The 12,534-nt window shown below is 36.4% G+C and overlaps 1 protein-coding gene across 1 annotated transcript in view; it reads right to left on the bottom strand.

Annotated features, from left to right (window-relative positions):
* Positions 1–988: 988 nt before the first annotated feature.
* LOC123551526 (uncharacterized) overlaps positions 989–12,534 on the bottom strand; it is a 50,460-nt gene continuing 38,914 nt past the window's right edge. The window contains exon 7 of the transcript XR_008370573.1: positions 989–12,493. The gene's annotated coding sequence lies outside the window, so the exon portion shown is untranslated. The remainder of the gene's footprint in view (positions 12,494–12,534) is intronic.

Genomic DNA, 12,534 nt, shown 5'->3' with positions numbered 1-12,534 from the left:
AGGTCAAGGTTAAGATCACACTGACCCAGAACAGATCTACGGTTTCCAGATAATAACTCAAAAATGCTTGGGCCTAGGATCATGAAAGCAAATAGTGAGGTTGGTCATGACCAGCAGATGATCCTTATTTATTTTGAAATTAGTAGGTCAAAGGTCAAGGTCACAGTGACCCGGAACAGTTTAACCGTTTCCGGACGATAACTCGAGAACGCTTGGGCCTATGATCACAAAACTTGATAGGGAGGTTGATCATGACCAGCAAACGACCCCTATTGATTTTGAGGTCAGTAAGTCAAAGGTCATCAATGCATCAAGGGGTGGGTAGGTGCATTTCGGCATTTCGTGTTCTACGAGCTCTTGTTTCACATATGATCTGACACTGCCTTTGATTTTTCCTTAGTAATGACTTTGCCACATCCTAAAAATGACATTAAGATATAATTCTATATTTGTTTAGCCACTGTGTTTCACACAAATCTTCAATAAAATCTTACCACCCCCTCTTCGCCCCCCCTCCCCCCACCCCCTCGCTTTTGTTGACTGACAAAAACTCACTGACCCCCATAGTCAGGCACTTGTAAAATGTTCCAAATTTCACCAATTACATATTCTCAAAAAATAGCTTCATCTACTGACCACATCCTGTGAAGTATGACCACCGTAATATTCAGCATTCTCTTGATATTTTATCGGAAACCAAACAGTCTGCCGACCGACCGAAAATGAGCAAAAACACACCACTTCTTCTCTGAAGGATGGAGGGTGTATGGGGTGGAGCGTAAGATCAGTATTTTCAAAAGCGTTTATGTACTAAACTAAAACGAGTACCTGTAAATGAAATCTATAGATCGATCGCATTTCAGTTCTTGTGAATTACGAAGATCTCAACTGTGAGACTTTACAGGGTACGATTGTTTGTCCTTTGAACACGTAAATGCGATGTACTTAATACATTGTTTTAAACATAACTGTCGCATGTGAAAAACTCCCTTTAAAATCTTTAATAATATGCCACAACTGACAAATCAAAATAATAAAACAGAATAAGGAAACTATAAACTAATAATACAACAAGAGGGCCAAGATGGCCCTAGGTCGCTCACCTGAGAAACACACCATAACAGTGTAGACATGTTTGACCTAGTGATTTCAAGGAAAAAATAGTCTGACCAATTATCATTAAAACTGGAGCAAAAATCTGGAGTATAAACAAGTATTTTCTTTGATTTGACCTAGTGATCTAGTTTTTGACCCCAGATGACCCATATTCGAACTTTATCTAGATTTCATCAAGGTTATCATTCTGACCAAATTTCATGAAGATCAATGGAAAAATACAGCCTCTATTGCATAAACAAGGTTTTTCTTTGATTTGACGTAGTGACCTAATTTTTAACCCAAGACTACCCATGTTCAAACTTGACGTAGATTTTATCAAGAAAACCATTCTGACCAAATTTTATGAAAATCCAGTGTAAAATGCAGCCCCTATTGCATATACAAGGTTTTTCCTTGATTCGACCTAGTGACCTAGTTTTTGAACCCAGATGACCCATATTCGACCTTGACCTAGATTTTATCAAGGCAATAATTCTGACCAAATTTCATGAAGATTAATTGAAAACTAGAAATGTGTCCATGGGACACAGATGCCCCCACTACATGACATTAGTCAGGGGCCAGAACTCCTACAATACTGAATGAATCCGGATGCGAAACCCCAGGTGCACAACTACACATGCTGACCAACATTCCTGTAAACTTTGGTGATTCTAGGTCAAATACTTTTGGGGCTATGCGCGACACAATATTAAAATGACCAATTTTTTACTAAGTCGGGGGCCATAACTCCTACATGACTGGATGAATCTGGACGCGAAACCCCAGGTGCACAACTACACATGCTGACCAACATGCCTGTAAAGTTTTGTGACTCTAGGTCATATACTTTTGGAGCTAGGCACGACACAACATTAAAATGACCAATTTTTACAAAGTCAGGGGCCATAACTGCTACATGACTGAATGAATCCGGACGCGAAACCCCAGGTGCACAACTACACATGCTGACCAACATTCCTGTAAACTTTGGTGATTCTAGGTGAAATACTTTTGGAGCTATGCGCGACACAACATTAAAATGACCAATTTTTTACTAAGTCAGGGGCCATAACTCCTACATGTCTGGATTAATCCGGACGCGAAACCCCAGGCGCACAACTACACATGCTGACCAACATGCCTGTAAAGTTTTGTGACTCTAGGTCATATATTTTTGGAGCTAGGCACGACACAACATTAAAATGACCAATTTTTACAAAGTCAGGGGCCATAACTTCTACATGACTGAATGAATCCGGACGCAAAATCCCAGGTGCACAACTACACATGCTGACCAACATTCCTGTAAAGTTTTGTGACTCTACGTCAAATACTTTCAGAGCTACGCGCGACACAACATTTTCGGAAGGACGGACGGACGGAAGGACAAGAGCAAATCTATATGCCCCCACCCAAAGTGGGGGCATAAAAAGCCTCTATTGCATACACAAGGTTTTTCTTTGATTTGACCTAGTGACCTACTTTTAAATCCCAAATGACATTTACTTCTCCTGGACCGCCGAGACGTTCACGTCGTGGAGAGGGAACATATGTCGCTAACTAGGTCAACATGTATATTGTCACGTATATTTGTCATACGGCCTAGTTAGCGACACATGACTGACATCGGCGGTAGTGGCCCTAAAAAGAGTACAGCAACCGAAGTTAGATCATCTCGTTGAGCTACCACTGTCGACTACACATCCTGTTGCCGGGGCACTTGGATTCGTTACCATCGTTCTCCGCCTTCGACGTCTACCGGCTTTTACCTTTGTTTTTACCCGAGCTGGATGTCCATGACTATATATGGTACACGGGCGTGTTCATCTGGCAGGATGAGTCGTACGGGGTGTGCGACTTTTCATCCGACGTTTTTATCAACTACCGATGGATGTGGAAGAACCAACAGTATTCAGAATAGCATCATCGGCTGGTTCGATTATGCTCGGATTGACCTACGGGAGAGCAGAAGACTGGCGTTCCGGTTGTAACGACGGTGAGCAGGCTGCAGGGACAACGGAGATAGCTTCAACGAGATGGCATTTCATCGGCCATTACGTTTTAACATCATGAGGGCGGCGGCGAGACGAAATTTAGCACCAGAAGGCGTAGTACACCATCATAAGTTAGAAGACCGAACTGAAGTCAGCATAATGACGTCATCAAAAGTCGGACCTTCAAGGCTACCGTGAGATGACTTGAGAATTTAACAACATTAGATGATTACAACTTTAGACGATAACAACTTTAGAAGTTAACAACCTTAGACGACAACAACATTAGACGATAACAACCTTAGACGATAACAACCTTAGAAGAAAATAACTTTAGATGAACATAATGATATTAGACGAATGCTCGCCCATATGGGAATACCCGGAGGCGAGGATAAATAAACGGAATCACACACACATAATCAAACTCAACGTAGATTTCATCAATGCAATCGTTCTGACTTAATTTCAGGAAGATCAATTGAAAAATGTAGCCTCCATCGCATACACAATGTTTTTCTTTGATTTGACCTAGTGACCTACTTTTTGACCCAAGATAACCCATATTCGAAGTTGACCTAGATTTTATCAAGGCAATAATTCTGAACAAAATTCATGAAGATTAATTGAAAAATAAAGCCTCTATCGCATAAACAAGGTTTTTCTTTGATTTGACCTAGTGACCTAGTTTTTGACCCCAGATGACCCATTTTTGAACTCGGTCTAGATTTCATCAAGGTAATCACTCTGACCAAAATTCATGAAGATCAATTGAAAAATACAGCCTCTATCGCATACACAAGGTTTTTCTTTGATTTGATCTAGTGACCTAGTTTTTGAATCCAGATGATCCATTTTCGAACTCAACCTAGATTCCATCAAGGTAATCATTCTGACAAAATTTCATGAAGATTAATTGAAAAATACAACCTCTATCGCATACACAATGTTTTTCTTTGATTTGACATAGTGACCTAGTTTTTGACCCAAGATGACCCATTTTCGAAATCAGCCTAGATTTTGTCAAGGTAATCATTCTGACAAAATTTCATGAAGATCAGTTGAAAAATAAGCCTCTATCGCATACACAATGTTTTTCTTTGATTTGACCTAGTGACCTAGTTTTTAACCCCAGATGATCCATTTTCAAATACGACCTAGATTTTATCAAGGTAATCATTCTGACCAAAATTCATGAAGATTAGTTGAAAAATACAACCTCTATCGCATACAAAAGGTTTTTCTTTCATTTGACCTAGTGACCCAGTTTTTAATCCAAGATGACCCATTTTCGAACTCGACCTAGATTTCATCAAGGCTATCATCCTGACCAAATTTCACGAAGATCAGTTGAAAAATACAGCCTCTATCACATACACAATCTAAATGTTGACAGACAGACAGACGACAGACGCCGGACATCGACCGTTCAGAAAAACTCACCTGAACATTGCTCAGGTGAGCTAAAAAGAGAAAGCAAAAGGCTATAAGATTCCATAAAATATTGAGTACAAATTTATCATTTGGGAATGATATACACTGGTTGTGTTTAAACTTCACGCCGAGGCCGCCAGTCCCAAATGTTTTAAACACGCCCTAGTGTCTAAATAGAATATAATACCATGGCTCATTCAACACTTAGAATAAAAAAGTCAAATGCGCAGCATCAATGCAAAACAATGCGAAGCTTGCAACAGAAAATATACACTCAGTATATATATAAAACACAAGAAAAATTATTAGATGATTCTACAATAGTTGTATATGTTGGTCAGATCCATCTCTAGAACGCATACCTAACTTAACTCGGATCAATCAGAGATAGAAGCACAGGCTTTAATAAAAAAAATCATCCGAGTACCTAGCAGAATAAGTCACGCTAACTTGTATAAAATTTCATAAAGAAGAAACGTACTCGTCGGGAGACAGTCCCTGGGCGAAAATGAAATCACAGGACGACAAAATACTGGTTTTCACCTGATACGCGAAGTATGTCAGTAGAATGCAATGTTCAGAATAGCTTTTCTTTTTAGTTCTAATGCTTATTAAGGTGATGTCACTTTTTGAATTTCCGGTGAATAACAAAAAACCAAAGAATATTCAGTTCTTTCCAAAAACCGTTATATCATGATTCAACCAAATAGTTTCCTTTGTCTACCAGAAAGGAACAATTCTTATATCTTAATATTGAGATTTGATACCTTTATAACAGACAATAAACTAAAACAATAGACATTCATATGTGACGTCGGTGAGCTCAACAAAGCAATTTCAAGCACAAATATTAATGTGGAATATAAAGTAAGTTGCACATTACAATATCCGTCCAAGATACTTTCAAAAACAATGCATTTGCAGAATAGAGAGATAAAAATAAGTTTGACAGCTCGCGAAAACTAATGACAAATTTTGACAGGTATATGATGACTCATGACCTAATTAATTTTTTTCTGTTATTTCTAACTTCCAGTTTGATTTTCATAAAATGGGTATTCTTTATTGTAGCTTACAACTCATACATTTAAACAATAAAAGAATATATTGTTACCTCACTGTTGTTTTGTCTATCCATCTCTCGTACGAATTCCTATTGTTTCAGTCATTTGTCAGTAATTAGAGCAACTCACAGTGTTGCAATCATACAAAACACATCCCTTATTTTCACACAGATATTGAGGATTTATCTAATTAGCACATGTATTGGAAACACAATTTCAATACCGACTGTGTATTGTAATAATGCTAAACTATCTCAGTCGTGACGTCTCCTTAACTAGTTCAGGCTTTATGCAGCCTATATTCGTGCTTATTACTGATAATCTTAAATCCATCTGTTAATCAAAGAGCTCTCCTTTATCCTTTTTGTTATCACTTTTGAGAAAGTTGCTAAAATTACATGAGGAAACGTATACAAAGTCAACCCTTTTAAATGAAGTACTTCGACGCTTTAAACGATCTCGCGTGTGCTTTGATTTTGAAAAATGCTGCCATAGTGTTATTGAAGTCTGGCAGTTGTAAAAGAAATGGTTATCATCATTTTTATAGAATTCATCACAGATCGAGAATTCATCTAATTTTGTACAAGCATAAATTATCTATTTTAATGTTGTTTTAAAATATTTCCAATAAATTTTGGCAGAACCTGTGCGTTTTCAAAGCGTTTAAGGTAATAACATATTGACCATACGTTCGGTAAATCCAACGAGCACCTGCTACAAATGTCACCAGTATTTCGATATTTTTCAAACGTGACATCTCATCGAATAATAAATACCATTATAAGGATAACGCCTATTTTTTGTGTTATATGCTATTCTAGAATAAAAAGTGTAAATAGCTGAAAAAGTGAATATATTGTCCATCAATGTCTTTATATATTCATGGAATGCACGGAATGTCAGCGTTGTTTGATCACGTGGATGTTTTTTTTTTCATTTTAAATTATCCATTATCTGGCCGTTATGCGTTTCTAGGCTTAGCTACGGAACGCGCATGTATGTGTGTTAACAGCGCGTGAGCGCGAAAACCTGTCCTTTTAGAACACCCCCTGAAAACGACAAAAAACAACAGTTTTATGCTAGAACAAAGGGAATAACTGGATTCTTGTATGTTAAATTAACATTTCCGGAGAGGCCATGCCGATCCGGGCCCGTTTTACCCAGTTATCACCCCAGTTATCAATCAGTGTACACTTTTTTCAAATAGTTGCATATGACATTTTATGAAATACATAAAACAGCGCATTAGATATTTAAGGTACTTCCGCAAATTGAAATTAGAACTTTACGTGAAAAATCAGAATCATCGAAACAACTTTCGAAATGCAAGGACATAAAATATATATGATAAAAGTTGAAAAGATATATAGGTAAACTTGCGAGCATGAAAGCTACGCTGAACCCTATCTCCACAGTGCTTTGGAAGAAAATGAGTGAATATTTTTGGTGCAAAATTTTGGTATCGTATGCAACCTAAATTGCTATAAAATATTTATTTTCAAATCAAAGAAATGCCAAAATAGTGCACACGAGCGTTACTTTTTCAAGAAAATGTCGTTAAACATTCTAATGCGCAGAACACGTGCACAGTTTTTCTAAAATATTTCGCCGCCATGTTTATTTCAAGGAATAAAACATATGATTGTTCTTTTACCTCATATTTCCTTTCTGAAATATGTATGTCTCCTTATTCATGGTTAGAGATATCCATTTAGTATAGTTTTTCACTGTCCGATCTCCTTAATCTGTTACCGATCCTTCACATTTAAAGAATAAACGCAATGTGTAATGATAGTTTTTCGCTTTACACACCTCTCATGGACAAGAAAGCCGTTTCACTTAAAATTTGTAAGCATCCGCTGGCAAACAATTAATGAAAGATCGGAACTTTTTCTAAAATAAAGTTGAATTTCAATCATTTTCAAAAACTGGAAATATTGCACATTGTGTTGAATTTATAAATAAAACAAAAATCCCCAAAATAAACTATTTTAGAACTTTTCCGGGAACTATACGTTTCAGCCGAACAACGCATTTCAAGATGACACAAAACTGATTTCTCTTCGTAAACAATGTCAAAGTTCACCTGATGAACATTGCTGAAAAGTAAAAGTGCTTACTTGTTTCTGTTTTACGTCCTGTAGGAAACAATCAACTTTCAACTTTAAATGCATATATGTTCTATAATTATTCCAATATAAAAAACCGTCCGATCTTTTCTCTGAGAAATAAAAACGAAGCAAATTTAACTATTTGTTTACACTTCAACCATGTGAAATTAAAGGCATGCACTATCACGAGACTCCCGTGCATTTTGCACCTCGTGGTGAATTAACTGAATTTACTTTAAAGTATGGTGTCTCAGTTGAGCCAGTTATTTGTTAATTTCAGAGAACATACATTAAAAAATGTATTTAAGAGATTATGCATATGTACGAATATTTACTAGTCTACTTTATATTAACGACGATAGAAAACAAGTGTGCAATCGGCAAATAGCAAGTCTATTATTTTCAGGTGTATACTGAACACTGATCCCAATGTTCGTAATTTTCAGATAAAGAACTCCGTCTCGTTATCCTTGGTTTCGTAGACAGTCTTAGTACTGGATCCCTGCTTCCGCTGTCAACACCGCAGTAATCACTAATGTAAAGTCAGTGTCCAATTCTATGCCGGAATTTCAATACACATTTAATATCAGTTTAAATCTGTGAAAGTGTGAAAAATATCATTGTTTAACGAAGAACCAAGATACAGAAAAGTTATTTTTTGAGATATTGCTGAGTTTAATCATCAGGTTTTCGCGTGAGAAGTTCAACTGATTGCATTTTGTAAAATGTTTCGTAGTTATTACAATTGTATACAAATTGTATTACCTCCTAACATATTTGGCTGTACATTTTTTCTGCGATTTATTCTTACTGTGTTTTTTAAAAACATGCTGCATAAATTCTCATATTGTATAAAAAGTCGATCGATCAAAATTGGTTAGTTTACGACGCATGAAACATCTAATAAGGAATCACTATACGCATCGAACTTACCAGTATGCGGAAATACTGTGGCCAAATGTTTCAAGATTGTCTAGTCGATTTATCGTGATAAAGCAAATATTTCGATTATTTTCATAATTTATAGATATACAAACACGTATGTGTGAGAAAGTTACGTTAAGTAATTTCGGTAGTTACCGCAGGAAGTGCCGAAAATTCCATTTCAACCAAATTTTCCGTGAGATAAGCAGCGCGTAAGTACATAAATTCCACTATAATAAATTAAACCTTTCTTATACTTGCACAATCCTTGAAAAAAATTTTGGTTCGTTGCCAAATCTTGTTTACATTAAGTCTGAGACTTGTCTTACAATTTTAGGCAGTTTAGTACACCATACGTAAAAAAACCATTGTCCGCACATTGCACTACTTTTATGTATGCTGAAAATAGCAATATGTACAGATTTATTTTCGTTTTAATACATGAGGTGGTCAGATTTGAAAACAGATTTTGTACTAAGTTTAGTTCTATTCAGTAAGACAATTCTCCTATGCACTAATTGAAACTTTGAACTAACTTTTGCCATTCATGAATTTTTAATAAAGTATTTTGAAAGGATTTATAAATCTAACCAAAAATTTGGAAAAGTACAGGTAAAATATCTTCTTTGTTTATTTCCAAATTTTAGTTTTTATTTTTTATACAGCTACTTTTAGTTCAGGTCTTGCAAACTGAGCTGTTTTTGTACTCTGGAACAGCTGAATTTGAAAGCTTTTGTTCAGTATATTTTCACACCTCAAATGAAGGTCACTCTAAATTCAAGATGGGGGAAGTACCTTAAGAGATGACTTCATCATATCTGTGCCATAAACGCTAACGATATTCGTCGTACTGTACAAGTACGGAAGCACTATTTTATCTTACTTGTTGATGAAAAATACAAAATATGACAAAAAACATTTCATAACATCATACCGTTACAACGTTATATGTTGCAATCAATGACCAACCAATATGGAATAATACAAAATAGCTACAAGAAAGGTTACAAACTGCAAATATCATATATTGTCAATGAATATTGCTACAAATATATAAACAAACAAGAGGACCATAATGGTCCTGAATCGCTCACCTCTTCCCACATGACCCAGTTTTGAGTATGACATCGTTTTTTCTATTATTTGACATAGTGACCTAGTTTTTGAGCTCATGTGACCCAGTTTTGAACTTGGCCTAGATATTATCAAGATAAAAATTCTGACCAATTTTCATGAAGATCCATTGAAAAATATGGTCTCTAGAGAGGTCACAAGGTTTTTCTATTATTTGACCTATTGACCTAGATTTCGAAGATACGTGACCCTGTTTTGAACTTTACCTAGATATCATCAAGATGAACATTCTCACTAATTTTCATGAAGATCTCATGAAAAATATGGCCTCTAGAGAGGTCACAAGGTTTTTCTATTTTTATACCTACTGGCCTAGTTTTTGACCGCACGTGACCCAGTTTCGAAACTGACCTAGATATCATCAAGATGAACATTCAGATCAATTTTCATGAAGATCCATGGAAAAATATGGCCTCTAGAGAGGTCAAAAGATTTTTCTAATTTTAGACCTACTGACCTAGTTTTAGACCGCAGTTGATCCAGTTTCAAACTTGACCTAGATATCATCAAAATGAACATTCAGACCAACTTTCATACAGATCCCGTGAAAAGTATGGCCTCTAGAGAGGTCACAAGGTTTTTTTATTATTTGACCTACTGACCTAGTTTTTTAAGGCACGTGACCCATTTTCAATTTTGATCTAGATATCATTAAGATGAACATTCTGACCAATTTTCATGAAGATCCATTCAAGGATATGGCCTCTAGAGAGGTCACAAGGTTTTTCTATTTCAAGACCTACTGACCTAGTTTTTGATCGCAGTTAACCCAGTTTCAAACTTGACCTATATATCATCAAGATAAACATTCAGACCAACTTTCATACAGATCCCATGAAAAATATGGCCTCTAGAGAGGTCACAACGTTTTTACATTATTTGACCTACTGACCTACTTTTTGATGGCACGTGACCCACTTTCGAACTTGACCTAGATATCATCAAGTTGAACATTCTAACCAATATTTATGGAGATCCATTGAACAGTATTGCCTCTAGAGAGGTCACAAGGTTTTTCTATTTTTAGATCTACTGACCTAGTTTTTGACCGCACATGACCCTGTTTCGAACTTGACCTAGATATTATCAAGATGAACATTCAGACCAACTTTCATACAGATCCCATGAAAAATATGGCCTTTAGAGAGGCCACAAGGTTTTTCTATTATTTGACCTACTGACCTAGATTTTGAGGCACGTGACCCACTTTCAAACTTGACCTAGATATCATCAAGATGAACATTCAGACCAACTTTCATACAGATCCCATGAAAAATATGGCCTCTAGAGAGGTCACAAGGTTTTTCTATTATTTGACCTACTGACCTAGTTTTTGATGGCACGTGACCCACTTTCGAACTTGACCTAGATATCATCAAGATGAACATTCTGACCAATTTTCATGAAGATCTGATGAAATATAAGGCCTCTAGAGAGGTCACAAGGTTTTTCTATTTTTAGACCTACTGACCTAGTTTTTGACCGCATGTGACCCAGTTTCGAATTTGACGTAGATATCATCAAGGTAAACATTCACACCAACTTTCATACAGATCCCATTAAAAATATGTTCTTTAGAGAGGTCACAAGGTTTTTCTATTATTTGACCTACTGACCTAGTTTTTAATGGCACGTGACCCAGTTTCAAACTTGACCTAGATATCATCAAGGAGAACGTTCTGACCAATTTTCATGAAGATCTTCTGAAATATATGGCCTCTAGAGAGGTCAAAAGGTTTTTCTATTTTTAAACCTACTGACCTAGTTTTTGAAGGTACGTAATCCAGTTTCAAACTTGACCTAGATATCATCAAGGTGAACATTCTGACCAATTTTCATGAAGATCTCATGAAATATATGGCCTCTAGAGAGGTCACAAGGTTTTTCTATTTTTAGACCTACTGACCTAGTTTTTGAGGGCACGTGACTCAATTTCGATCTTGACCTAGATATCATCCAGATGAACATTCTTACCAACTTTCATAAAGATCCCACGAAAACTGTGACCTCTAGAGTGGTCACAAGCAAAGTTTACGGACGCACGGACGCACGCACGCACGGACGACGGACGCTGCGTGATCAGAAAAGCTCACCTTGTCACTATGTGACAGGTGAGCTAAAAATCAGCACAACCATGTGGTAATAAACAAGAAGTAGCTAAGTCTAAACCAACACAACAATATATCACAAGCAAATACGATGAACTGGTATTCCCCGCTGAATGGCTTTGTGTTGGGGAATGGCAAAGAAATTTATCCAGCAAAAAGTTAAGGATGTTGCTAAGAAGCAAATAATTTTATTACATTTGAACTTAAAAGAACAGAAGTCCTTAAGACAGCACAATCACGTAAGATATCTGGAACCTGGGTGGTTACGGGGGTTGATAAATATTCATGAAAGTTTTTGAAAAATTAAACAAGAGGGCCAAGATGGCCCTAGGTCGCTCACCTAAGAAACACTCCATAACAGTGTAAAACATGTTTGACCTAGTGATTTCATGGAAACAAATATTCTGACCAATTTTCATTAAGATTGGACCAAAAAAATTGGTCTCTTGCGATAAAACAAGCATTTTCTTAGATATGACCTAGTTTTTGACCCTAGATGACCCATGTTCAAACTCGACCTAGATTTTATCAAGGCAATCATTCTGACCAAAATTCATGAAGATCAATGAAAAATACAGCCTCTATCACATACAGAAGTTTTTTCTTTGATTTGACCAAGTGACCTAGTTTTGACCTCAGATGATCCATATTCAAATTCGACCTA

Source organism: Mercenaria mercenaria, chromosome 4 (genome assembly GCF_021730395.1).
Source record: "Mercenaria mercenaria strain notata chromosome 4, MADL_Memer_1, whole genome shotgun sequence".
NCBI classification, from domain to species: domain Eukaryota; kingdom Metazoa; phylum Mollusca; class Bivalvia; order Venerida; family Veneridae; genus Mercenaria; species Mercenaria mercenaria.
The sequence above is the reverse complement of the archived record's forward strand: the minus strand, read 5'-3'. Positions and strand labels throughout refer to the sequence as shown.